Source organism: Lycium barbarum, chromosome 1 (assembly GCF_019175385.1).
Source record: "Lycium barbarum isolate Lr01 chromosome 1, ASM1917538v2, whole genome shotgun sequence".
NCBI lineage: Eukaryota > Viridiplantae > Streptophyta > Magnoliopsida > Solanales > Solanaceae > Lycium > Lycium barbarum.
This window is the reverse complement of record NC_083337.1, coordinates 120,374,676-120,401,720: the sequence shown is the minus strand read 5'-3', so window position 1 is coordinate 120,401,720 and position 27,045 is coordinate 120,374,676.

The window sequence follows — 27,045 nt, the reverse complement described above, 5'->3', positions numbered from 1 at the left end:
TCCAAAGGGAACCTTTGATCCCGATTTCGATACCAAATGATAAATACTATGACTCCTCTAACGAGGGCACTTCCATGACGATAATGATAACAATGATGTTAGATAAGAGAATATGCCTATGATACGTACTACCGGAACGACTCTATGACTAAGATTACTAAGCTAAGTATCTTATGTAAACATGAAAATTATAAACTAATTTTTGAATCTTATTTATATTTCCTAGCTATGACTTTGTTTTCTAAAAGATTTCAAAGTGTATGAACTGTCATCTATGATGCCCCGATTTCATTCTACGTTTACTTTAATATTATTCCCCGTTGGTAGTCTCAACTTAAAATACTCGTTCCTTCAAGGTGAGACAAAGCGATCACGAGTATTCTATAATATAATTGGAGGTCACCGACCTTACGTCACTCCGATGACTACATGATTCTTCTTTGGGCTTTCCTGCGTGCCTATGAGACATATGTATATAGGATACGTAAATGCATATAAGACATGTAAATGTATGTAAGATATGTGTATATATTTTTTAAAAACATGCACATGACGAAAGAGCTAGAGCGCTATAGACGCTGATGTACCTACACGACACACGTATATGTATATGATAAAAGAGCTAGAGCGCTATAGACGCTGATATATGTACATGATATATGCATGTGTATACGGGGAAAATAGAGGTAAGGGCAGAGCGTTATGAACGCATATCCACCTGATCAGTTGGCATTACATGATATGATATCGTCCCGGACGCGGGATGCCCGGACGCGGGATGTGTATATTTATGGTTAAATGGATCGGCTGCCGACGCCTCGGCAATATGAGATGTCCTATTTTATATGTATATGTATATGAACAAGGAAAGATTCTTAAAGGAAAGCTAAGTACGCATAGCACCTGCCAAGGGTGTATATATATACAGGTTATGTTTCTATCCCAGGACATGTGTTGTAACTCTCTTATGTCATTATACATGATTCATATTTTCTATATATTACTATTCATGCCTTACATACTCGGTACACTATTCGTACTGACGTCCCTTCTTGTGGACGCTGCGTTTCATGCCGCGCAGGTCAGCAGATAGGCGGATTTGATACTTAGAAGCTCTACCAGCAGTGTTGACAGTGCTCCAGTTATTCCGGAGCCTCACTTCCTTGGTACTATTTTGTGTATATATATTCGGGCACGGCAGTACTCAGCCCTTTATATGTATAAGTGTACTACGTCTAGAGGCTCGTAGACAGTTATGTACAGTCAGTTAAGTACAGTTAGATATATGGTGTTTTGGCATGTTAATGTTGATGTATAAGTGATAACGAAGTTTATTAGTCTATGTTCAGAATGACGCTGCTAATGTTAATGTTAAAAAAAAATGGCTCTGTTTACATGGCTTGCTAAGAGGTAAAGGTAAAACGATAGACAAGGGGTGCTCGGTACAAGTATCGGGTACTCGTCACGGCCCCTAGACGGGTCGTGACAGGTAGTTTATGTGACATTCATCCAGAGAAGAAAGAATTAGTCCGTGAGCTCCATCAGTTAGCCAGCCTAGGAGTTCGTTTAATCGACTCGGGCAGTGTAAGGGTTGCTGTTCGTAACCCAACCGCTTCATCCTTAGATATGGAAGTGAGAGAGCGCCAATATGAAGATCCCCAGTTGAGTCACTATAGATATACATTTCCTAAGAAATAAAAGTCGCCATTTGAAGTTTCTGCAGAGGGAGTTCTTAGGTATCGAGGCAGGCTATGTGTGCCAGATGTGGCAGGATTGCGTCGTCAGATTCTGGAAGAAGCTCATTACTCTCGTTATTCTATTCACCCAGGAGCGATAAAGATGTACCATGATCTTAAGTCAATATATTGGTGGGATGGAATGAAGAAGGATATAGCAGAGTTTGTAGCTCAGTGTCCAAATTACCAACAAGTGAAAATTGAGCATAAAAAACAAGGAGGGCTATTACAAGCCATGGAAATCCCAACCTGGAAATGGGAAATGATCAACATGTATTTCATTATAGGTTTGCCTCGTTCTCGGCATAAGTATGACTCCATATGGGTGATTGTTGACGGGCTCACGAAATCAGCTCATTTTCTTCCAGTCAGAACCATATATTCAGCTGAAGATTATACAAGGTTATATCTTAAGGAGATAGTGCGACTTCATGGTGTCCCAGTATCTATTATCATAGATAGAGGAGCATAATTTACTGCTAAATTCTGGAAGTCTGTTTAAGAAGGTTTGGGAACTCAAGTGAGACTCAGCACAACATTTCATCCACAAACTGATGGACAAGCTGAACGCACTATTCAGACCTTAGAAGATATGTTGCGGGCATGTATACTGGATTTCAGAAGCAATTGGGATAAACATTTACCGCTTATCGAATTTGCCTATAATAAGCTATCATTCCAGCATTCAGATGGCTCCGTACGAAGCTTTGTATGGAAGGAAGTGTAGATCGCTAATTGGGTGGTTTGAAGTAGGAGAGGTACAATTAATAGGTTCGGAGTTGATTTAACAAGCGGTAGAAAAGATCAAGGTTATCCGAGATCGATTGTTGACAGCCAAAAGTCATCAAAAATCCTATGCAGACTATCGCCGATGAAACCTGGAATTTCAAATCAATGATTGGGTATTCCTAAAAGTGTCATCGGTGAAAGGTGTAATGAGATTCGGCAAGAAGGGAAAACTTAGTCCTCGATATATTGGACCTTATAAGATTATCCGCAAAGTGGGCCAAGTGGCTTATGAGCTGGACTTACCTTCAGAACTTGAACCAGTTCATCCGGTGTTCCATGTGTCGATGCTCCGCAAATGTGTTAGAGATCCATATAGAATCCTGCCAGTGGATGATGTTCAAGTCACCGAAAGGTTGGCTTATGAAGAGGTACCCGTTGCCATACTAGACAGACGAGTGCGGAGACTCAGGAACAAAGAGGTAGCCTCAGTCAAGGTCATATGGAGAAACAATAATCTCGAGGAAATGACTTGGGAAGCGGAAGAAGACATGAAGTCTAAATATCCATAATTGTTGCCACTCCCAGAAGAGATTCAAGATGAGACACCATTATCGTAAGGTATGTAATGCTTTTTTTAATGCTTTTGGTCGTGTGTGGCCATATTTTCTTGCCATTGTGCTGTAGCCCTGTGAGTCGATGTTATTGTGGGTTGTTGTTACAAGATGGTAGTGGCATATTACAGGGGAAACTCTGGCAAAATTTCTGTAGAATTCCCGAAAACTTGACATTAGAGGAAGAATGTTTTTAAGGGGGGGAGAGTATTACACCTCAGAAACTTTCACGTCGTTGTGCGGTAAATAGACTAACGCAGGGTAAGATGTATATGATGTCCCTACAAGTAAGAAGGAGTACTTAACGATTCTAATTAAGATTCCAAAGACATTTGAGGTAAGAGAAGAAAGTTCGTGGAGGAAGGTGAAGTATAAGTCGTGTTTTGGAAGGGTTTTGCAAAGTACCGAGCTAATGATTGATTTAATAATATCTTGAGGAAGAGTTATAATGCTCCTTATATTTCTAATAAAATGTTAAACAAGTGTTAAGAAGGTTCCATAAGGATTGGAGATTAAACAGAAAACCGAGAACAAGTCGGGAGGAAGGAGAGTTATACGACCCATTATACGGTCCGTATAACTTTATACGGTTCCTATAATGGTTTGTATAATAGTGACAGTGAGGGGTGATCACTGGAACCATTATACGGTCACTTAGACGGACCGTATAAAATTATACGGACCGTATAATGGGCAGCTTTGTACTTTTTATAAATATAAGTCCCAAGTTCATATTTTTCATTTCATTCATTCTCCACACCTCTCAAGAGATCTATAACATTCCATACATCACGCCAACATAAATTTAAGAGAGAACAAGGATCAAATACCAAAAATTAGTGGAATCAAGTGCAAGGATGCTAACTAGGGTTAAGGGAAGCCAAGAATCTCTTTGGTGGTGAAGTTGGGGTTTCTCCAAGTGAAGTGTTTTCATCCAAAGCCCATTCCTACATAATCAAAGGTGAGTTTTGTATTTATTTTACGCTAATAAGAGTATTGAATGGTTAAATGACTTGGATTGAGGAAGAAAGGAGAATATGAAGTTCAAATATGGAAATAGTGGTATTCTTGAATAGTGACTTGAATTGAATGATAGTTCTTGACATGTTATGGGTATAATCTTGGTATGAATGATATTATGAATGTTGAAGAAGCGTTATATGTAAATGAATACGACGTTGGGTGATAATTATAGTTATGGATGATTTTGAGAGGGAATTTTGAGAAGTTAATAATGCTTAGATTGGTGAAGCTTATTGATTATGATATTAGGAATGTTGTTATTGATGTTTGGGAGTTGTTATATTATATAGAGAAAGAGTTGTAGAAACAAAGGAAGTGCTGCCCAATTTTCGTTAGCCCTTAGTCGCCTTAGCTTAGCTTCAAGTATATTTCTGGTTATCTAATCTTAGCACGAATTATCTTAAATGTAGAATAGTGAACTTGGAGGGAAGCGTTTAGTCGGCAAAGTTGAAGAGGCGTAAAGATATGTAAGGCTAGCCCCTTCTTTCAAAGGCATGACTCTTATATTGTGATTTCTTTTCGATATCCCCATGATCTTCTTTCATCCTAAAAGATGAAGTCTAAAGATTCTGAAGAGCTCCTTATGAGATAGAGATGAGATATGTTCCATGATCATGATAATGACAATGATACTATGATGAGCCCGATATTCTCATTTTTATGATTTCATTGATGTTGCTTCTTGTTGTTAGTCTCACCTCATGTTACTAGTTCCCTCAAAGTGAGACATGACGATCCTGACTATTCCATAACATAATCGGGGGTTACCGACCTTACGTCACTCCGATAGAGTCATAGCTTTTCTTGAGCTCTCATGCATGCATTATGTTATGTATACATATTATTACACCGTGCCTATATGGCCGGGCAGCCACCACTACGACAGGCGTAGTGGGCAGCTGTGATGATGATTACACCATGTCTATGTGGCATAGGCCGACACCACTAGTGGGCGGCTTAAGATGTTTTACCCCGGACGCGGGCTAATGATGATCATACTGTACCTATATGGTCGGGCAGCTTATATATATATATATATATATATATATATATATATATATATATATATATATATATACATACATGATGAGATGTTATTTATTATGAAAGTTAGCATACATGATTCCGCCTTAAGAGGCAAGCACTATTAGGTTATCTCTTCATCTCATGTTTTCCTACTTCTTTATTATGTTGATATACATGCCTTACAAAATCAGTACATTGTTCGTACTGACGTCCTTTTCTTTTATGGACGCTGTGTTCATGCCCACAAGTAGACAGGGAGACGGTGCAGATGCTTAGGAGCTTATTCAGCAGATCATAGGAGCACTCCACTACTCCGGAGTCGCCATTTATTGGTATATTATTTTATGTACATATTAGGGCACGGCGGGGTCCTGTCCCGCCCTTAGGATTTCAGTAGTTCAGTTAGAGGCTCGTAGATAAGTTATATGTTGGTGGTAGATGTTATGGGACTTTTTCAGTGTATATTTTGTACATCATTTTTGTAGCCTCGTGGGCTTATGTGCGTGTATATATATATATATATTTGGGAGATATTTGGAGATGGTTTCGTGATGAGTGTGTTATTGAGGTTGATGTATGTCCAGGGTGAGTATGATGGATAGCACGATGAGTGGTGCTCCGTAGTCAGCTCCAGGTGCCCGACATGGCCTGCTAGTTGGGTCGTGACAGTGCGGCTTCACCGAGGGGTGGGTTTATTTCCTACCTTAAGGAAAGCAAGATGATTAGGAAAGGGTGTATTCATCATCTGGTTCGGGTTCAGGATGTGCAAGTAGAGTCACCGACCCTTCAGTCCGTTCTTGTGGTTAATGAGTTCCCATAGGGATTTCCAGATGAACTTTCGAGCATTCCGCCGGAGCGGGAGATTGATTTCACTATTGATCTATTACTAGATACTCAGCCAATATCCATTCCTCCTTATAGAATGACACTTGCAGAATGAAAGGAATTGAAGGAACAGTTGAGGGATTTATTTGAAAAGGGATTTATTAGGCCTAGTATCTCGCCGTGGGGAGCGCCAGTATTATTCGTAAGAAATAAAGATGGCTCCTTACGAATGTGTATTGATTATAGGCAACTGAATAAGGTGACCATAAAGAATAATTATCCGCTCCCGAGGATTGATGATTTATTTGATCAGTTGCAGGGTGCTAAGTGCTTTTCGAAGATAGACTTGAGATCGGGGTATCATCAGGTTAGAGTAAGGGCGAAAGACATTCCAAAGACGGCATTCAGGACTAGATATAGATAGTTTGAGTTCCGTGTTATGTCATTCGGGTTGACTAATACTCCGGCTGTATTGATGGACTTGATGAACCGAGTATTCAGACGTTTTCTAGATCTATTTGTGATTGTATTTATAGATGACATTTTGGTTTACTCACTTTCAGTGGCTGAGCATGCAGATCATCTACGTGCGGTGCTTAGAGTTCTTTGGGATAGAGAGTTATATGCGAAGTTTTCTAAGTGTGAGTTCTGGCTGAACTCTGTGGCTTTCCTTGGTCATATTGTTTCAGATGAAGGAATTAAAGTTGATACTCAGAAGATTAAAGCTGTAAAGACTTGACCAAGACCCACGACACCGACAGAAATACGTAGTTTCCTGGGTTTGGCAGGTTACTACAGGAGGTTCGTAGAGGGGTTTTCTTCACTTTCAGCTCCATTGACAAGGTTGACCCAAAAGTCAGCTAAGTTTCAGTGGACAGACACTTGTGAGCGGAATTTCCAGACATTAAAAGATAAGTTGACTTCAGCACCCGTTCTGACTCTTCCAGAGGGAATAGATGGCTATGTGATTTATTGTGATGCTTCAGGTGTTAGGTTGGGCTGCGTGTTGATGCAGCACGGTAAGGTTATTGCCTATGCTTCTTAGCAATTGAGGAAGCATGAGAAGAATTATCCAACCCATGATCTTGAGTTGGCTGCTGTAATTCATGCCCTGAAGATGTGGAGGCATTATCTATACTGTGTTCATGTTAATATCTATACCGATCATAAGAGCCTCCAGTATATTTTTAAACAGAAGGCGTTGAACTTGCACCAAAGACGATGGTTAGAGCTATTGAAAGACAATGAAGTTGATATTCTGTACCATCCTGGGAAGGCAAATGTGGCAGCCGACGCTCTTAGTCGTATGTCCATGGGTAGTTTATCATACTTGTATTCAGAGAAAAGAGAGATGGCTCGTGAAGTTCGTTAGTTGGCTAGCCTTGGAGTTCGGTTGTTGGACTCAGATGATGTTGGAGTCACTGTCCAGGATACAATGATGTCATCTTTGCTAGCTGAGGTAAAGGAACGTCTGTACGAGGATCCTACTTTAGTTCATTATCTAGATACGGCTCCTCAGAAAGAAAAGGCACCCTTCGTGATTACAGGAGATAGAGTTCTCTGGTATCGAGGTAGACTATATATTCCTAATATTGCAGGACTTCGTCAGCAGGTTATAGGGGAAGCTCATTATTCTCGCTATTCTATTCATCCAGGCGCAACAAAAATGTATCATGATATTACAGAAGTGTATTGGTGGGATGGTATGAAGAAAGATATAGTGGAATTCGTCTCCCAATGTCCAAATTGCCAACAAGTTAAGATAGAGTATCAGAAGCCCGGAGGCTTATTACAGGCCATCGAGATTCCGACATGGCAATGGGAAATAATTAATCTGGACTTCATTGCAGGCTTGCCTCATACCCAACATAAGTTCGATTCGATATGGGTCATAATTGATAGATTTACAAAGTCAACCCATTTTCTACCTATCAGAACTACCTATTCAATAGAAGATTATGCGAAGCTCTACATTAAAGAGATTGTATGACTTCATGGTGTTCCTATGTCCATTATTTTGGATAGAGGTGTTGATACGAATCGATTTGAGGATGAAAACAAATCAATTCAAAATGCGAAAATTAAGTATAGAAAGAAATGGGATGAGGAATAGAGATAAATACTTGACTCGGATTGTCACGACCCGACTAGGGGCCGCGACGGGTACCCGGGGCTAACCACCGAGCACCACTCATTCCCTTACTTATCATATTCATATTATAAGAAAGTCATTTTCTCATTTGGACACATAATCACTTTACACGCACACACACACACACACACACACACACACATATATATATATATATATATATATATATATATATATATATATATACCTAAGCCCTTCGGCTATCAAATTAATATAAACATATACATTAGAAACATTGTGAGACCATATTACCCACACCTGCGTATCTACAAGCCTCTACTAGAGTGCTAGAAATAACGACGAGACAGGACCCCGTCGTGCCCAAAAATATACATATATACGCAAAAGAATGATCAAAGGCACCTTCGGAACAATGGAGTGCTCTCAAGTCGGCTAACAGCTCTTACGAGTCTGGATCGATCTCACCTCCCTGTCTACCTGTGGGCATGAACACAACGTCCAAAGAAAACGAACGTCAGTACGAACATTGTACTGAGTATGTAGGGCAAGAATAAAATGAACATAATAGAAGAATCATAAGCCATAGGAGGAAGATATAACCTGCATGAGTTTCATAGGTGAATACATTTCATACATATATCGTATATTTATATAATCATAGTACATATGTCATCATAGTGCATATATCATCGCATCATAATCCTCATCGTTAACCCGCGTCCGGGTAAACATCATATGCCGCCCACTAGTGGTGATCATGTCCGGCCTTCTAGGCGTGGTGGCATCATAAGCAGCCCGCCTTAGCGGTGACATGTCTGGCCATTTAGGCACGGTGGAATCATAAGTAGCCCGCCTTAGCGGTGACATGTCTGACCTCTTGGGCACGGCGGAATCGTGTCGTCATATACCCTTCATAACTCAACATTTTCATACATAGCATCCGCATATTATAAACTTACATTATTGATCATCTCATAGACATATCCTAACTTAGCATCATTATACATTTATCATTAAAACATACATTAGAACTTGAAGGCAACTATGGCTATGTCGGGGTGATATAAGGTCGTGAACCCCCGATTCCATTATGGAGCATTTATAAGTATTCTAGCTCACCTTGAAGGAAATAGTATATAAGGTGAGTGTATACAATAAATGACATCATTAACTATATAAGAACATCGTATCATGAAATCTAGAATCTTTAGACTTAAGCTCAACATCGTCATTATTGGGCTCGTAATGTATCTCTTATCTCATGTAGCTATTCATGAACATAGACTCTTGGCTTCCCGGGATATAGAGGATTCATGGAGAAGAAGGAAAAATCATGCCATCGGATTCATGCCATAGAAAGAAAGGGCTAGCCTCACATACCTTGTTCGTTTAACTAATCTATCGCTTGCTTGTTCTCCTTCAATGCCCACGTTTCCACCTTCAAGAGAATTCGCATTAACATTAGCTAATCGATTACTTAAACGTGCTTATTAAAGCTAAAGAAAATTGGGCAACATTTCCTCTTTTTATACTACTTTACCCATATTCTATATCAACTCCCAAACGTTCATAACAACATTCACAATATCGCAAACAGCAATCATCATTCATCTACATTACCCACATTTCACTCCAATTTCTCCATAATCATGGTCATAGTTCACTATTGCATTTTCTCACATATAATGCTTATTCCATGTTCTAAATGTCGTTCACAACATACTTACAATCACAACATACCAATATTCATCATTCACCCCAAACTACTACTCAACAATGACACTATTCACACATTCATGACCCATTTCCTATATCTTTCTACAATCCAAGTGTTTTTAACTTTCAACACTTTAAACAACAAGGGATGATCATAAAACTCACCTTAGATGATGGATTAATAAACCTTGAGTGGCACTTCTCTTCTTGCACCAAAACCCTAACTCACTTCCCTTGAGATTTCTTGGCTTAGATGAACTTTGATATGTTTCTTACACTTGATTTTTTGGGTTTGATGTAGTTGATCATGGATTTCTCTTGATTTCTTGTGGATGAATAATGGAGAGAATTATAGAGGGTTATTGAGGTGTGGAGAAGTGAAATGAAATGAATTAAAATGAGAGAGAGGGTCCTTATATTAATCTTGAAATCTGTCCCGACCAGAACATACAGACCAACATATGGTCCGTACATTTTATACGGGCCGTATGTCTGGACGTATGTTTGGTCCAGTGAGGACCCTTATTCTGGGCAAGACATACGGTCCGTATGTTTTATACGGCCAGTATGTTTGGCCGTATAATGCCCAGTTGTTCGAAACTCGTTCTCGTCGACTCGTTTGATTTCCAATCCTTATGGAACCTTCTTGACACTTGATTAACATCTCGTTACCAACCTAAGGGACGTTGTAACTCTTCTCCAAAAAATCCATAAGCCATCATTAACTCATTACTCATAAATCGTTTTCCGATACATAGCATATACCTGTCCCTTCCTTGACAACCTTCTTCCCTTACGTCAAATGTCTTTGAATCTCGATTAGGATCATCAAATGCTATTTCTCGCTTATCGAAACATCGTATACGTCGTGCCCTTCGTTAGCCTATTCACTATACGTTAATGGAGAGTTTTTCCAAGGTGTAACATGGATGGGGGGAATCCTATAGACAAATCTAGGTATATGAAACCTAAAACCTTCTAATTTGAATTCAACAACCTAAAAGAACCAAAGAAATATGGATTCAAGGTAAGATATTCGGATGAAATCCACAAACGAACAATCTTCATGATATCATTGGAAATAAACTGTTCAAAGACCAACAATGGAATCCACCATTAAATCTACTAAACTAAGTTAAACCCTAGCTAAACAAACTATGATAATCCTATCATCACTCAAATATTCATCCTCAAAGTCTTCCTAATGAAATGAAAGACAAGTTATATACACAAGCTAAGTAAAGAAGACTAATAGGCAATTACAATGCTACCCTTAATGAAGTAACGACCTTGTTTGGCTAGTCTTCTTAGTGTAGTCTTCAATTTAAGAATTGGTCTTCAATGGCCAAACACGCCCCTCCTTGCATGGATGACCCTCTAATCAACCTTGCAAGCATGGCCTTCTTGCAAGCATAATCTTCCTTGCACAAATAGCCTGCTCCTGATCTTGTCCAAGTTTGCACGTGTAGCCAATTTGTAGAAATGTCTTGTTTGCATGTTTGGCCACTTTGCGCATTTGGTCCCCTTTCTAGTAGCTTCTTCTTCAATCAACTCCCAAGCCACCTTCTACACATCATAAGCCATCTTGTGTGGCTTCTAGTAACCTCCAAAGGCTTTCCATGCCATCCTTGTCATCCACGCCGCTTGTAGATTTTGAAGTTCCATGACTTGGCCTTCGGTGGATGTCTTAAAGTGAAGTGTGCCAAGTTGGATCATATCATCCTCCCCTTCTTCAAAAGGATTCGTCCTCGAATCCGAACCTAGCAAAATCCGAGGGAAGACATACGAATACATACTCCTCAAAGATTGAGGGTTAGCAGACAAAACCATAATCAAATATTCATGCCAAGGATGAACAAATTTGTGGTACAACCATACATCAATGACAATCATGGATAATAATTGCACACATGAGGTATCAAGAATTTTATCCCTCCAAGATTCATGACATAAGGATAGAGTAATAAAACCAATGGATTCAAAATACGAAGTATACGACTTTACATTGGTTCTATTTGACATGTAGCACAATGTCCAAACAAGGACACACTCATTTTTCAAACAAGGACTCCCCCAAGATAGTGCTCTCAAATCACACAAGGTGTCAACCAGATCAAATTGGTGGATTACCCACATAATATGGTCAAGAACACAATTATTTACCCTATAAGAGTCTCCCTTCACATAAGATGCACCCAAAACATACACATGAGCTTTATCAAATGCAAACAAGTAGTAAAGAAAGGTATTGCATAAAACAACCTCCTCTTCTATGCCATCCTCAAGTGTAACCACACTACTAGAATCTAGAACAAGATCATCCAATAGGCTACAAGGAAGTTGAGCATGAAAGGAAGAATGACCAAATTTCTAGACATGAATCACCTTCCTTTGTAACACTTTCCTTACCCACAAATGGATCACAATCCTTCAAAGGAAGATCTTTATCATGGGAAAGAGGGTTATCACTCCATAGTGGGTTGGTTACATATCACATTATAGTCTCCGAAAGAAACCAAATGCTCAACATTACCAAACACCCCACTAGGTTCATCATTCCCAATAGTCATGTCAATATCAAATAACGTATTATCTATAAAGAGAGAAGGATCAATTAACAATGAAGTATCAAAGCATGCAATTCCACTCTCATAAAGACAATAGTCACTTCCCACAATACTTTCATGCACGCGACTAGGTAAATGATCAATTAAACCAACATCATCACTAACTTGTGGGTCATTAAGCACGTCACAAGGTTCCTTAAATAGTGGATTTTCACAGCAAACAAATTGATCAACACAATCAATCACACTAATTGGACGCAAATTGAACTTGCTAGAAGAATCAATTCGGTCATCGCTAGGATCAACTAGTGGGTGTCCTAACAACATCTCACATGAAAATGTACTAACATTCATATCAAGATAATCAACACTAGGTGGACACAACTTGAACTCAAAAGAAGAGTCAAGATAGTCATCAATAGGATCAACTAGTATTGGATCATCCATTTCAACTACATTGTTGTTACACCTCGGAAAATTTTTCGTTAATGCACAGTGAATAGACTAACGAAGGGCATGAACTATACGATTTTTTGATAAGTAAGAAATATCCTTGATGACCCTAATTGAGATTTCAAAGACATTCGAGGTAAGAGAAGAAAGTTTGCCAAGAAAGGCAAGGTATACGTTATGTATCGGAAGAGATTTTCGAGTACCGAATTAATGATGACTTAATGATATTTTGGAGAAGAGTTATAACGTCCCTTAGATTGTTAATGAGGTGCTAAACAAGTGTTAATAAGGTTCCATAAGGATTGGAGATCAAACGAGTCGACAAGAGCGAGTTCGGAAAAGCTGGGCATTATACGGCCCAACATACTGGTTGTATAAAATATACTGGCCGTATGTTAGGCCGTATATTCTACCCAGGATGGCAGCCTCTCTGGACCAAATCTACGGCCAGACATACGGTCCATATAAATTATACGGACCGTATGTTGGTCCGTAGAACCGAGTCGGGACAGATTGGGAGTTATTAAAAAAGGGGACCAAGTTCATTTCATTTCATTTCATCTTCACTCCCCTTCTCTCAAGAACTCTCTAGAATATTTCTCCACACCTCTTCCATAAGAATTCAAGAGAAATTGATTATCAACTTCATCAAACCAAGAGAATCAAGTGCAAGAAACTCATTAAAGCTCATCCATGACAAGAAATCCAAGTGGAACTGGAACTAGGGTTTTACTCAAGTGAAGTGTTTCCACCCAAAGTCCATTTCTACACCATATAAGGTAAGTTTTATGGTCTTTCCATGTTGTTTAAGGTATTTAGAGGTTGAAAGACTTGGATTGTAGAAGGAGATAGAAAATGGGTTATGAATGTGAGAATAGTGGCATTTTTGAGTAGTAGTTTGGAACGAGTCATGATTCTTGATATGTTGTGATTATAATTATGCTATAATTGACATTCAGAACATGGGATAGACATTGTATATGAGTGAATGTAACAGTGTGCTATGACCATGGATATGGATGACTTGAAGTGAATTGGGAAATATCGATAATATAGGTGAATAAAGACTATTGCTATGATGTTGTGAACGTTATTATAGATGTTTGGGAGTTGATATATGATATGGAGGAAGTTGTATAAACAAAGGAGATACTGCCCAATTTTCTCTAACTTTAGACAAGTATGCTAAGCTATCGATTTTATAATGTTAGTATAAACTCTAATGAAGGTAGAAACGTGAGCATTGAAGGAGAACGTTCAAGCGATAGAATAGCTAAACGAAAAAGTATGTAAGGCTAACCCTTCTTTCAATAAGGCATGGTTCCTTGACTATATATCTATTCTTTTATGAGGCTATACTGTCCCCCAAATGATCCTATCTTTGAAGACTACTAAAGCTCATGATTCTCGTTATGTTACGATTCTACTAAATTACTTATATGATGAGTGATCCTCTAAGGACACATGTAATGAAACAACGATAGTAATGATGCCAAAGATTCTTATGAGCTCTTATGTATATGTGTCTATGTATAACTATTATGTAATACCGAGCTTATATGGCCGGGTATGATATGTATTGCGCGCACACCACTGCAGTTGGGTATGGATAACCCTGAGCCTTGGTAGGGCCAGGTATGTATAATCACCGAGCCTTGCCATGGTCGGGTATGTGAAACACCTATCCCTCATGGTCGGGTATGCTATGAATACGAATATGCATACGGATATGAATGCGAATATGGATATGAAAATGTACATAAATCCGGATACGAATATGGATGTATGGATATGTACATGTGTATGTACACAAGCACGCGTTAGAAATGGAAGGTCCCTATGTAAGGCAAGTAAGTGTTCATGACGATGGTTCTACTACCTCCCATCTTATGCTATTTCTTATGTTGTCTCTTATGCTTCTATAATGATGTTGATTCTGCTTTACATACTCAGTACATTCTTCGTACTGACATCCTTTTGTTTGTGGATGCTGCATCATGCCCGCAGGTGGCCAGGGAGACAGGCTTGATCCATAGCTTTATTACTCAGGGACTACGTAGAGGAGCTCCATTTTATTCGGAGCTACAACTTTTGGTATCTATTCTTTTATGTACATACTTATGGGCATGGCGGGGTCCTGTCCCGCCTATATGATGTGACATACTCTCCTTAGAGGCTCGTAGACATGTGTATATGGTTAGATGTCTTTAGCCTTGTCTGCTTATATTTTGTACATCATTTTGATAGCCTTGTCGGCTTATGTATATTGATATGGGCATGGTTGTTGATGATGATATAAATGTATTGTTCCCCAATGACATTAGTATGAATGATGGATAGAAAGTACGATATAGCTATGTGGCTCACCTAGATGTAAATGTGAATGTACGATAAGAGATGCCCGGGTGGGTTAGTACCGGGTACCCTTTATGGCCCTCCGATTGGGTCGTGACAATTGTCAATTGTCATTATAGCACTAAGATTATCACAAGGCAAAGACTCATTAAGCTCAATTATGGAAAAGCCATCATTCACACTCATTTCAACAACATGGTCATTCACATTATTTAGAGAGTTAAGATTAGCTATTGTACCTTCAAATCCACATTCATTTCCTTTGGCTTGGGTTTCAACTTTGGAGCTTGTTTGCTCCCCCGAGGAGCTCTCAACTACCTCAAGAACCTTCAAAGGTTGAGGTTCATCATCTTGCTTGCTCCTGAGAATACTTGTACTATCATAAAGACCACTAGAAAAGAAAGAAAAGTTACAAGGGTTAGAAAGAGGTTGTGACAGCTGTCTCACATCACTCCTCACTTCCTCTCCTTTTTCCTCTCTAGAGTTGTCCCTTTTCACTCCCTTACTCTCAATCTTTTCTCTCTCAATTTCTTGGGAGTTGGAACAAGTGCCAAGTATTCCTTTAGAAGGGTTAGGGGAATTGTCCTCTTCATTCCCCTCTTTTGCTTCACAAGGGTTGGGTTTCTTTCCTCTTAATTCTTTTTCCTTGATCATTCGGAGGAGTATTTCCGTTATGTACTCGACATCTTCTTTTATCTCCTTGAACCCACCACTTGTTCTTGTTTCTTCTTTGGGATCATTCCTCGCTTGAGGTCCCTCATTCCTCCTACTCCCTTCACCTATTGTCACTCCTCCCCTACCTTCCATAACATAACCACCTTGAGAACATGGTAACTTCGGATCAAGGTAAGAGTAATGATTCATTGCATTCCTTGGAGTAGGATAAGATGTCGGATTTGAGTAACCGCCATAAGGACTTCCATACCCAACATGTTGGTCATCTCGCCTCAACACTTCTCTCCTCCTACCCTTCAAATCATAACCATATTGGGACCATGGTAACACCAGATTAGGGTAAGAATTGTATGCCCTTGTGTTTCTTAAAGGAGGACATGTATACTCTTTTCTCCTTCTAGGCAGACTCCTACTTGGCCCAATCCCACACTTATTCCTTTTGGCTTAGAATAGGAAGTATTACAAGGCGATGCACGTGAATACATACTATTAGAAGGCCCCTCATAAGAATTATATGCACTCCCATTACATTCACAAGAATACTCACCATGAAGTGCATAGCCAATAAGCTCATCTTCACCACATTTTTCCCATTCTTGCAAGTTTTCGCCGAGTGGTTCATATCGGAAGTGTGAGAAAGGAGCATACCTTAACTCACTTCCATGTCCATGGAGTGAAGTATGAGACTCTTCATGCTCGTATCCACCATAGGACTCTTCTTCATAATCTACTCCTTCTTCTTCATAAGCCACATGAGGTGCTGCCTCAAAATTGCCCTCGGAGTAGTATTCTTCACCGTCATATGAGTTATGATCATATCGACCATATTCTTCATTCGATCTATGAGAACCGTCACCCTCATATTCATTGTAAGAATGGTGGTGCTCATACCCCATGTCATCTCCCTCATAGCCCCCATATTCATCATAGTCATACCCTCCATTGCTAGAGGCATAACATTCGTAATCGTCTTCACAAGATTCCGAGGATACAGAAGACATCCTTATCTCTCCTTCTCCTTATGTCGCCTCTTCGTGTACCTACAAAACAAGCAAACAAGATTAGTAGCAAAATCTCCTCACGTCACTCATATTTGCACTCAAACTTATCTCTCAACCTAAGTTTCTTCCAAGGTTGGTCAAGAACCTTTTTAATCCAAATCAATTTATAAGATTGCTAACCTTTGTGGAGGAATAGATTCTTGTTAATAGAAAGACGGATGACTCGATAAAGCAAAAGGACTTGAGCCAAGAAGATTCAACGATATTAAAACGAGAAAAGCTTGAAAAGAATTGGCACGAAATGAAATTAAGGACTCATGAACTAATCAACAACTAAGGCCAATTACTAGTGTTAATTATCTTGGAAGATCAAGGAAGGATGAAAAAATACCTAACGAAACTTAGAACTGAAAATGAAGTGAAACCGTGTTGAAGAACAAACTTGCAATGCAATTTCGGGTAAATGCGGGTACATCTAGGGGTTGTGGCTTTGCATACAGCTTTTATATGGCATGTACTATGATCTTGCAAAGGGACGTCGCTGTAACATCCCGCATGTTTACTTTAAGATATGCCACGAGTTGATCAATATGGATTCAAAGGATTGACGTCGTACATGAGATTTCAGATGTGAGACCCATAAGTTTGGCGAATTTCAAAACTATTATATATAGCCTTGATATTGTATTTTCTTTTAAGTGAAACATTTTTGTGGAAAATTGATAAATATGATTTAATATAGTTATAATTGCTACTAATTTTTGGATATGCTTTAAATTATATACATGATATGAGGTATTTTATAAATGGGATTTTCCTTATTATAAAGGTAGGAATTATTTTCTCACATGAGAAAAAAGTTACCTTTTTACCGTTTTGAGAATTAATTGTACAAAATTTGCACTCTTTATATGAGGTTGGGAAAATTAGAATTTTATATGATATAATTTTATCAGTGTCTTAATCTTTATGAAATATTATATGTCCTAATCTTATAAAGTACCCATGATTTATTAATATTAGTGGATAGAAGACCAATTGGTTTGGTCCAAATGCTTGGTACGTGTACCATTCTTGTATATTTAGACAAAGGGGACAATAAGACCCTATGGGTCCCATAAGGGAATGATGACCTTTATAAGAAATGGTGGATAGAGATCAATGCCCAATTTAAGGGTTGTCGACGTGTGAAAATAGGAGATGCCACATGTCATCCTCATAGTTATTAGCTTCAAAAGTTGGCAACAATTAATTCCACTTGGGGATCTTTTGATGGAAGAAATAATTACATTGTTGTAACATTCCTTTTTGGATAAATAACTTGGAAAGGGCCAAAGCAAACATTTCCAATTTGGAGGATCCATTATAATGAAATTGTTCTTGGTTTTGAAGTTCAATTGCTCTAGGCCAAGAATTTGTTTTGGAAACGCTATTTCGACAAGAATTTCAAGTACTCAAGAGTGAAAATTAAGGTTTTCCTCCACTTATTGAGGTAATAATTCTCCTCTCCTAGGTATATTTAAATTCATCGAGGTTATAGTTAAATTGTGAGATGAGAATTACGGAATTAATGACGGAAATCGGATAAGTTGATGTTGTTATTGTCGTGTTGTTGTTGTTACTGCCGATGTGGTTGTTGTTATAATGGTTTGTTGGTATTGTAATTTCGGGCTAAGGATATAAATAGAGGAGATGCTGCCCGAATTTCGGCAAAATTCTTAAAGGATTTAATTTAGAGGCTTAATATAAGCATATGACGACAAGCCTAATAATAGTATGAATGGTTTTTTATGTAGATTACGAGACTATGAATGATCTTACGTAGATTGTAAGACATGAAGTAAGTTGGGAAGTGAAAAGTAAGCTTCCAGGTATGTTAAGGCTAATCCTTTTTCCTTCATTGGCATGTCTTGGGTAAAGATAGCTGTTATGTCCCGTATTTTGCATGTTCGGAAAAATTCGAAATAATTGTGACTGGTAAGAGATAAGGCAACATTTTGATCTTATGTAATATATAAGTTGTTCATAAAAAATATTGATGCGGAAATATTGAGGAAGGCTAAGGGCAAAATTGGAATTTTGGAAAAATAGTTTCATGAATTACAAAAATTAGTGTCACGACCCAACTCCGTAGGCCGCGACTAGTGTCCGTGCTGGACACTCAAACGTACCCAATAACCCAAATTAGCAAACGACAGAATATTTTCAAATATAGAAGTCGCTTAGCGTTAATAATAACCATAAATGAGCCGACACCGTACATGGAAGCCGATGAGGCTGTCACAGATCATATCATACCCAAACATATACAGAACCCACACAAGTATGTCTATAGACCTCTACAGATCATAACAAAATCATAAGACGGGACAAGGCACCGTCATACCCCTGAATAGCATACATATATATAATAGCGACGGACTATACCAACATATAGGCTCTGGACAAAAGAGCACTCCCAACATAGCAGAATAGATGTCCTAGGCAGGCGGTCAGCAAATCTGTCTTCTGTACCTGCGCGACATGAAAACACAGCCCCTGAAGAAAGGGGGTCAGTACGAAATATGTACTGAGTATCATATCATATCAGAATGTGTGTACATGGCACATCATACTCCAAAACCCATGTACATATATACCTGCCCCCTCACATCGAGGCACGGCGAACAATGCAATGGAATACGCTTGACAACATATCCTGGCCCGGGCTCAGTGTGGGAAGCATTGGGGCATCCACGAATGGAGTAGTGAGAGACTAAATGCAAAAAAAAAAATATCACAGATTTCCAGAGACTCAATGAGGCATATCGAATGACAAATCAAATCAATGAAGTCGGACAGAATCATAGTAGGTGTATGTCGTATGTCATAATGAGTTACGGAAGAATAATCCTTCTGGGATCATTTTCATATTCCAAAATAGTTTACCAGACTCTAGGGAATCATTAAAACAATTTTCCTTAGTAGTTAAAAGGATAGTTAAAACGTTTCACTTTATAGTGTTCGAAAATAAGGCAATAGTACAATAAGAGAGCAAAGCGGGAATAGTGGAACTAAATGCAATACAAAATATGGTACCTTTACAGAGACTCAATATAGTGTCCCGAATAAGCATCATTAGTAGTTGGAAAATTAGATAAGACATTTCCTTAAAAATTGCTTGAAATCAAGTTACAAAGGACCATAAGGGTAAAATCGGAAATAGCGGGCCCACCTCGGGACAACCAAAGCGGCGGGCTCAAATTACGTGTATTAAGCTTATGGGGTCACCTACAGAGGTCCTAGGGCATTCCATAACTTCCTAAGTGATTTGGAGAAATTTTGCATAATTTTTCAATAAAGCATACTAAAAGGGTTCAATTCTATTGAACGAAAATGTGACAATTTCAGACGCGGATTTCGATGAGCAGAATATTCTCCGAGGCGTGAATCCAATCCTAGTACATCTAGGACATGCCAAAAGAAGAATCGGGGTAGCTTTACATACCTTTTACACACTTTACGCCTTTCCAAGTTCACTTCCCGTTTCGTCTAAAATCTGCAAATGGTCACATTTACCAATTGTGAGTTATAGATTCTACGAATTCAACTTAAGTTCATATTTGTCTACCAAAATTTCGGCAGCACCTCCCCTATACATACAGCACCCCCAAGAGTTCAACTCGGCCAAAACAATCAACAGCAACCCAACAACAACATCAACAACAACAACAATCACCATAAAACACTATATAACATAACTAGGCATCCTTCCAACATAATGTCATAACCTTCATTCCGACATCGTATTTTCAATTCAACATTGACATTCTTGTATTCATTACTAATCAAGATCATTACAATATAATTCGGAAGCATTTCATATCATTTCTACAAAATATTCACGAGATATACAAAATATACAAACTTTCCGCCAAAGTCATAATTCATTCAAAACTTCTAATCTTTAACATACTTATTCATAACATGTTTCCATCTTCCAAGTTCATCAACAATCATCATAATTTGCACCTTAACAACTTCATTCTCATATTGTCATAAGATCATACCTAAACGACATAAGCTTCTACATTCCATTTCAATGCAAACTTATATCATCTTAACTTCATTTACATTGCAAGCATCACAACAACACAACTAACATGTTAAACCAAATTAATTCATTCTCCTTCTAAACTTCAAATACCACACGGCCACCTTCCATTTTTTTCCAACTTCAACCAAATTCATTCCACTTTCATTCTCAACATGAATTCCATCCTACACACAACTAGAATACAACATAAATTTCAACTCATCACACTTGTACATTAATACACACACACGGCCACACATACATATGCACACCCACTTTGCAAACTTCCATATTTTCATGAATTCTACTCATTTCCATACACTACAACACAAACAAACCTTCATAACATAAAGACATGGAATGAATTCTTACCTTTTTCTCCAATCTCCTTCACTCAAACATGTTGTCATATTGAAGAAACAAGGGCTCTTTCTTCCCAAACAATTGCACCATGTTGTAGAGGACCCTTAATATAGTAGGAATACCACAAGAAAACAATTTTGGAAGCAAGATTTTAGGAGGTGATTTTTGCAAGCTAGGGCCGAATGCCCTTCATTCTTTTGCTCTTATTTTTGGCTTCTTTCTTGCTTAACTCTCTTGAATGTTCTAAATGAGTATAATATGAATACTTAGCCATCTTATATTAATTTGTCACATGACCAAGCACATGACTAATTCATGTGGGTCATGGGCCAAAGCTTGGCCGGCCATGCCCCTTGATTTGGGCCTCAATTCCATTAATTTTTTGAGCCCAATTGGTTACGGATCTTATTTTGTAATTCTCGAAACTAATTTCCAAAATTCCAAATTCGCCCTTAGCCTTATCCCACACTTCCCCAACAATATTCTTTCATGAACAACTCATGTGTTAGATGTAAACAATTATGACCTTATTTCTTACAAGTCAAGATTATTTCCAAATTTTCCCAATGTGTGAAAACACGGGATATAACATTCTCCCCCCCTTTAGAACATTCGTCCTCGAATGTTAGATTAGTCTTATAGGGCCTGTAAGTACTTCGGGGGAGTTTCTCCTTATGAGTAGCACAATTGTTACACATTCGACTCTGAAGTAAGGAATTTAGATTACCGGTGGGCATAAGAAATAAGTGAGGACACTTCTCTTTTTCATTCCGTCCTAACCTTCCAAGGTCTTTGCTTTTCCATTATTGTTTTGCCACAAAATCTTAATAGGGGGGTATATGTTTAGTGCGTAATCTCTGCACCTGGCGATCCAGAATAATTACAGATTGTTCTTCATCAGAAAATTCTTCCGTCATTTGAATATCTTTTGCTGGAAATATTCTTGGAGGATTTCCGACACATTCGTGAAGCATGGACACATGAAGTACCAGATGTACCGCTTCCAGATCAGATGGTAGATCTAGCCCGTGAGCGACATTCTCAATTCTTCAAACAATCTGATAAAGTCCGATATGTCGCGGACTGAGCTTACTCTTTCTGCCGAGTCGCGTTACGCCTTTCATAGGCGATACTTCAAAAATACCTAATCACCGACCTGGAACTCCAAGGGTCAATGTCGTTTATCAGCATATGACTTCTGTCGACTTTGGGCCGGTAATAGCCGCTCTCGGATAAGTTTCATCTTATCAACTGCCTGTCGGATCGTACCTGGGCCGATTAATCCTGTCTTGCCAATACCAAATCAGCCAATTAGTGACCTGGATTTTCTGTCCTACAAAGCCTCGTATTAAGCTAGAATGGTAGCTGTCGTTATAAGAAACTCGATCAACGGCAGGTGATCGTCCCGGCTACCTCTGAAATCAATAATACAAGCCCGCAATATATCTTCGAGCGTCTGTACAGTGTGCTCGGCCTGTCTGTCGCTCTGAGGATGAAATATTGTGCTCAGACTTATCTGAGCCCTTAATCCTTCCTGAAAACAAATCCCTAGAATTTAGTCATAAACTGAGTATCTCTGTCAGTGACAATAGATATAGGAACTCCGTGGGGTCTCACTATTCCTTTAACACATATAGTCTGGCCTAATCCTCAACCGAATAAGTGGTTCTGACGGGGAGAAAATGGGCTGATTTTGTCAGCCTATCAACCATACCCCATATAGAAATCATACTTCCGTGGGGTGCGAGGCAAACCTGTAATGAAATCCATATTAATTATCTCCCACTTCTAAGTCGGAATTTCCATTTCCTGAAACAGTCCACCCGGTTTCTGATACTTAATTTTAACTTGCTGACAATTTGGGCACTGGTCAACAGGCCTTACGATGTCGGGCACACATAATCTTCCTTGGTATAACAATACTCATCCGGTAAAACTTCGAGCTGGATCTTTTCCTTGTCAAAGGTCGTATCTCTGTACGACACCAAAATAGGATCCTCAAACTGACACTGCTTTACCTTTCCCATGATCGATGATTCGTTAACTTCTTCGGACGAAATTCTAATATCTTCAGAACCGACCAAATGGACTCCAAGGGTCCCTTTTATCTTCAGGGTCCCTTTTATTAATCACAAAATCTGATTTTTATGAACAGTAGTCGGGATGCACAGTGGTCGTAAACCCACTTTACGGGTCATATTCTGGTTTACGGTCCGTCCTTCGCGACCATATTTAAGCATAACAGAACCAGAAAGGTTTGCTAGAGTCATGGTATTTAACGGTCACAGTTTACGGGCCGTATTTTGATTTACGGTCCGTATTCTGGGTCGTATTTAACCATTTAGACATTTGGCAGAAAGTTAAAATCTTGGAAGGTTGGAGGACGATAGCAGTTTACGGTCCGTAAACTACTTTACGGCCCGTATTCCACTTTACGACCAACTGGGACAAAGTGCAAACCTGCAACTTTTCACTGTACGTTCACAGGGAGATTTCCGAGGTGTAACAAATACGTCCACAGAATACGGACCGTAAACTGAGCTTACAACCACTGTGCACTTCAACTACTGTTCATTCCGGATTAGATTTTAAGTCATTAAAAGGAGACCCAAGCTCATTAAATTCATTTCATTTCCACGATGCTTCTCTCTAGAAACCTCTAGAATATTCTCCACTCTTCATCTACAAGAAAACAAAGGAAATCAAAGATCAATATCAAGAATCCAAGTGAATCAAGTGTATGAAACTCATCAAGGTTCATCCAAGTTAAGAAATTTCAAGAGAAGCAAACTAGGGTTTTGGTGCAAGAAGAGTAATACCACTCAAGGCTTGTTCTTACAACATCTAAGGTAAGTTTTATGGCTTACATGTTATTTAGGGTATGGAAGAGTTGAAACACTTATATTATAGAAGGATGTAAGAAATGGGTCGTGAAAGTGTGAATAGTAGCAATGTTGAGTAAAGGTTTGAATTGAGCCATGATCATTAATAATTGGTGATTATGAAAATGTTATGAATGACATTTAGAACATGGAGTAAGTGTCCTATGTGAGAAAAATGCAACGATGAACCCTTGCCATGATTATGGAGAAATTGACGACAAATTGTGAAATACGGATGTTGTAAATGAATGATGAGTGTTGTCTATCATATTGAGAATGTTGTTATGAACGTTTGAGAGTTGATATAGAATGTGGGGAAAGTAGTATAAACAACGGAAGTGCTGTCCAATTTTCTCTAGAAATAGTAGCGCGTTCTTATAGTCGACTAACTAACATTAATGCGAATTCCCTCTTGAAGGTAGAAACGTGACATTGAAGGAGAACAAGCGAACGATAGCTTAGTTAAACGTAAAAGGTATGTAAGGCTTATCCCTTCCTTCAAAGGCATGAATCTTCCAAGTTTTTCCATGATCCTCCTATATGATGGAGCTTATGAGTCCGTAAATATACTAAACTACATACGAGCATGATAGTGACGATGATGAGTTAAAGTATAGCGATTTGAGAGTCATGATATTATTTCTCACACTCACCTTATGTATTATTTCCTTCAAGGTGAGGCAGGATACTCGTAAATGTTCATAATATAATTGGGGGTTCGCGACCTTACGTCACCCTGATGTAGTTATGGTTGTCTTCAAAGTTTAATGTATTTTCCTAATGATAAATGTGAAATAACGCTAAGTCATGATATGTCTATAAGATGATCAATGATGCTAGCTTATAATATGCCTATGTTATGTATGAAAATGCCGAGCTATGATAAGACTACGATATGTTCATGAGATGTGTAAAAATGATGGATTATGATTGACGATATGACGATATGATTTCACCGCGCCTAGATGGCCGGGCATGTCACCGCTAAGGCGGGTTGCATATGATTCCTCAATGGTTGGGCATGTCACCGCTAAGGCGGGCTGCTATGTTTACACCGAGCCTAGAGGGCCGGGCATGATCACCACTAGTGGGTGGCATATGATAGTTACCTGGAAGCGGGATAACGATGAGGATTGTGATGTGACGAGATATGTGATGTGATGACATATGTACTATGATTATGTAAAATATGATATATGTACGAAATGTATTTGCTTATGACACTCTTGCAGGTTATATCTTTCTCTTATGGCTCACGATCCTCCTATTATATTTATTTCATTCTTGTCTTACATACTTAGTACAATATTCGTACTGACGTCCGTTTTCCTTGGACGCTGTGTTCATGCCCACAGGTAGATAGGGAGGCGAGCTTGAGCCAGACTCGTAGGAGCTGTTAGCCGATTGAAAGCACTCCTTTGTTCCGGAGGTGTTTGATTATTCTTTTGTGTACATTTGTATATGTGGGCACGACGGGGTCCTGTCCCGTCTACATGTCTAGTACTCCAGTAGAGGCTCGTGGATACGCAGTGTGGGTTATGTGGTTTCGCGAGGTTGCCATCGTGTATATGTATATATATATATATATATATATATATATATATATATATATATATATATATATATATATATATTATTTTGATAGCCTATTGGCTTATGTATATAAAAGGGTAATATGTTTGAAATGGAAGATGACTTTCTTAAAAATTGAGTATGAAATTGATAAAGAAACGTTGGATGAGTATAATGAGTAATAGAACGAGTGGTGCTCGGTGGTTAGCCCCGGGTACCCGTCGCGGTCCCTAGCTGGGTCGTGACAATAATAACGTTATAAAGTTTTATGAGCCTCAAATGATTCTTACTCTTGAACATCTTGGGGCCACTTAAGTTACCTCAAAGTCTATCTTATGAATTGTTAATTGTGCGTATGTTTCCAAAAGGTCTTATGTAGTCACGATAAGTCCCAATGACATTCAATAGCTGTACGAGCCTTTGTGTTACTAATGAACTCTACGAAACATCTTATGAATTCTTTATATACTCGTTGTTGTTACGATCATCTTACCACCAGAGGAATACAAGTCAAAGTCAAGTTAAGCTTGAGTACCTTTTTTGGTCAATCTATTCCTGATTTAATGATAGTAGCTCTTTAAGTAATAAGTTCCTGAAACTCCTATAGTCAAGAAACAAGCGTATAAGTTCTGACATTTTCTAGACTCTTGTAATCACCCAATGAATTCCTTATCATCTAAAGAATAATGAAAGGCTCTAGAAAAGAATAAGATGGGTTGTACTATAGTATTTCAAGAGATGGGGAATATTATAGAGATGTGAGAAGGAGATAAGTATTTCTAATCGAATAGAGGCGACCTTTTTCCAACCTTATCTACTTGTTTTTCCATTCCCTTCATATGACTCTAAACCTTCCAGAAGAACTATGAGTCACTAGAGTGAGCCGAATAACTTGTCATATAAGTCAGAAGAAAAACCCTATCTTCAGATTGGTGACGAAACTTGCTTAGTCATGTTTACACCCAAATTGTATGGTTTCAACCTTAGGAAACAAGTTATACTTAAGTGAGGAATTGGTCAATAAAGCGTCATGGAATGATAAAACGATTTTAGTACCTTGAACTGGATTACTCAGAATTACTAGATGATAGTAAACATAGATAATAGAACCAAGTTAAAACTGACACCAAAGACCAAGGAAACAGATAGCTACACTACACGGATAGACTCAGCTCACATAGATTCACTACAACTTTCATCAGTTACCATACTCAGTCTTCTACATCTTTCTTATGAATAAGACCTCAGGTGAATAAATTACAAAGGTATAAGCTTCACAAGAATCTCTATCCTTAGAAGTGTAAGTGTGATTGATATTCTCGA